Below are 4,110 nucleotides of genomic sequence, written 5' to 3' on the forward strand. Positions count from 1 at the left end.
TTGAAATCGCATCATATGACCCCTTTAATATCCTTTCTTTAACATTTGAAAGGATACTATGGCAAAGTTATTGCTTTCTTTATTCAAACTTATTTTTTTTGCCATGAATATATGGTTGACCTGAAGAATGAAAGCTGTATCATACACTTGGAAAATTATGAGCTATATCACTGCTTATCGACTCTAGGGGTGTGACAATACACTTAGCTCACGAGATGAGACAAAATACCGATACTTGGTTCACTAGAACGTGACAATATTTTAATACTATTTTTAAGAAATTTTCAATGACAAAATATTTGTCTTTTAATTACAAAAAGTAAAACAATGCAGTTGTATTTAGAAATATTTTAACTAATTTAGGCCTGTAACTACTGATTATTTTGATAACTGAGTAATCTGATTTTTTTTTTTGTAACAAACAGACCTAAGTGAAAAACAGGCTTTAGTATGACTATTTAGGATATATATAAACTAACGATGAGGCAATAATAATTGGCTCAAATATAAAATATCAAAACCAAGAAATTACATGATTGCATTGAACAACACTGTTAAAATACATAATGTAATATGCCTATACATAATATGAACATAACCAACTTAAACACATTATGTATTAAAACAAATACCTGCAGAGGGTGCCAACAGCCTGGTGACGTTTCACTTTACAGCATTATTAAACAATGTTTAAATCCATTTAATTTTAATATTTGGCCACATGCAAAGTCAGAAACCTTTATTTTGAAATCGCGATGTACAGTACATCGCATATTTAGAAATATGTTGATGATGAACGTTAAGCAACCCAAACTCACCGCATATGCAGAGGAAGAGTTTAGCCCCTTTTACACATACAGTCTTTACCGGTAAATGACCGTTAAGAGATCATGTGTGAACAGGACCTTTTCAAAAATACAGGTAAATGCGAAAAAAATGTTTAGGAGTTCTTTTTGTTTTTTTGGAGTTCATGAATTTTTAAAAATGTTAAAACATTTGGTGTTTTAATTTCATGTGCATATGGATTAAAAAAATTATATGAATTAATTGTAAAAAAATGTTTTACTAAACCTTGAAGTTCTTTGGAGTTCATGAAGTTTTAAAAATGTTAAAACATTTATAGTTTTTTCAACTACAGAGGCAAACCATAAAAATGAAAGAAATTGTTTTGAATGCTGTTTATAAATGGAATTTTATTGTTTTAGTTTTGTATGATCTCTTGAATTTTTGGTTGAGGTAAAGTGTAATTACAAAGTGTAATGTGCTGAAAAATATTAATGAAAAAAAATTAAGCTAATACAATGTTGACCTGTTTGTTTAACATGTGGTATATTTAATTTGAACAGATGATTTTAAAAGGAATAAAAATTACCTTTGAAAATATAACCCATTTATGAAATCAAATTAGTGGTATATTTAATTTGAACAGATGATTTTAAAAGGAATAAAAATTACCTTTGAAAATATAACCCATTTCTGAAATCAAATTAACCCATTATTTTTGTAAAAAATAAATCATTTTTGGGTAGAAAAAAACAACCCATTTGATGGGTTAAAATTAATAACCCAACATCTTGGGTTAGTTTAACCCCATATGGGTTCTGTCCTATATTTACCCAGCAGTTGGGTTAAAAACAACCCAATTTGGGTTGTTTTTAAGCCAGTGTTTTGTTAGAGTGCAGTTAGACTTTATTTTCATTGAAAAACTCTTAGCAGCTATAACAGTTTTACACTCTTGGCATTCAGAAAGTTAGTTTCTCCAAATAGTCAGCTGAAATACTCTGCCATGCCTCTAGCCAAAGCTACGTTGGATATTTGTTTCTGACCTTGTGATACAGTTCATCCCAAAGCAGTTCAACAGCAGTTAGGTCGGGTGAATGGGCAGACCATTCCACAATAGATAACTCATAACATTTTATATAATGCTAAAGCACTTCACACATGAAAGGGGGAATCTTCTCAGCCACCACATGATACCAGATCTCTTACACACAGCACTCCTACACACAGCCCTACTCTTTTTCGAAGGACATCCTGGGATATTTTATGACCACAGAGAGTCAGGGCCCGGTTGCATGAAAACCCTTAAGTAAGGGTATCCCTGAAGGGTGTTGCAACAAACGTCTTAACCGTCACCCTTACCTAAGTGTTTATACTAAGCATTTCACTGTAGTTTCTGCCAGCGCACGGCAATGCGAGCTGCGGTTGCCATAGTTACTCTTCCACCTCACACTATAAATATAACGGACTGCAAACCTAACCTTATGAGTTATGGAGAGTAATAACATTACAGAAAGCAAAAAACGTAAACCCAACTGGCCTGAGGATGAAAAGGCCATTCTTTTAGAAGAATACACTAAAAGAAAAAACACCCTGCAAAGTCGATATAACCCATCTGTCACTCATTTACACAAGACAAAAGCCTGGCAGGAGATAACGGACAAAATCAATTCAAGAAACCTTGCTGTCAAGCGCACAGTAGAAGAAGTCATGAAAAAGTATGAAAACGTAGTTGTGAGGTCAAGAAAAGAAATAAACAACTATAAAAAAGAATCTGGAAAAACCGGTGAGTTACGAGTTACATTTAAATTGATATGTGACTGGATATATTGTGTCAAAAAGTAGCGCACTTGGTGTAATATAGTTTAACAAATGTTGCTGTATAAAGGAGGAGGGCCGCCGCCACAGGACCTGTCCGAGACAGTGAAATTGGTACAAGACATACTAGGGAAGGATTCTCCAACTCTAGTCGGTATTGCTGGCGTTCCTCAAAGCAGTTTGGGAAGCAGGTAAAATAACACAGATGACGCTAATGCATTTTGTTAAATGTCTTTTGCTTTCAAAGATGGTCTATTTTGTAGTATACAGAGTTGGGTAGGTGCTATAATAATAATAATAATAATATATTTTCTTTTTTCAGCCTGAAAATCCTGGAAAATTTTCAACTGGGAAAATGTTCCAGGAGCGACAAGCCCCACAACTAGCCATCCAGCACGTCCTGATTCTGCCGAGTTAGACGCGTTCCTGGGTCAACAAGGGAGGTGCTTAAGGTAAAATTGATCAACCAATCAGATTACTCACGTGACATCTGCCAGCTTGAACGCCACTTTTTGAGTTGTGCCCTTTGACCTCTCCTTCATTTCACAGAGGTAAGTGCATTTTATTTAAAATGTGCCATTTCAAATGTGCCCATCCCTGCTCAGCATAATGTATTATTTTCAATTGCACGATGGATTCATAACTAACGCGAACATTAGCTAAACTGCTCATATAAGGTGCAAATCACCTAACCCCTCTCCTATCGGACAGGAAGGCGCCCACGATCGTTTCGCCCCGACCCGGCGTGGTGTTTCCCCCGTGATCGCGTCGTCGGATCTTTTCGTCCGATGATTTATATCACTTTTTTCATGTATTCGTTTAGCAGACGCTTATACTAATCTTTTAAAAGAGAAGCTAAACACTTTCGCGGATGGATTGGGACCAATAATGCGGGGTTTGCCGTCCATCAACAACAAGGAAATATATTGTGTTGACCCAGAGACATCATTAGCTCATCCAATATATGACACACATTAATCAATCACTGTATTGAAATAATAATAATAATAATAATATATCTTATGTTGACACATTCATGAAAGCTCATATAACACAAGACAACAATATATCACTGTATTTAAATTATAATAATAATACAATATCTAATTTAAAACAAACAGTAATCTATCACTATATTGTAATTATAATAGAATGATAATGAAATATCTTGTGTTGATCCAGGGACATCATATTCTTATGTTGACCCTGGGACTTCATTCCTTATAGCTCATCGGCTTAGGACGAGTTCGAAAAAGTAGGTTTTACGAAAAATTAAAAATAGCAAAAAAACTAAACCTTACGATTTTTGAATTTTGGTGTCCATTCGACTCGGCATGAGCCAAGGAATCAGAGGAAAATATTTTCCTTCTGTGCCTTACAATTCTTGCTATGGTTAATGTTGGGACTGTCCTCTATCAGTGTGCCAAATTTCACAACTTTCCCGCAAGCGGTTCTATGGGCTGCCATAGACTTGCGGCGGAAGAAAAAAAAGAACGCTAACGATTACAATAG

This window comes from Sinocyclocheilus anshuiensis, unplaced genomic scaffold (genome assembly GCF_001515605.1).
Source record: "Sinocyclocheilus anshuiensis isolate Anshui unplaced genomic scaffold, SAMN03320099.WGS_v1.1 scaffold1447, whole genome shotgun sequence".
NCBI lineage: Eukaryota > Metazoa > Chordata > Actinopteri > Cypriniformes > Cyprinidae > Sinocyclocheilus > Sinocyclocheilus anshuiensis.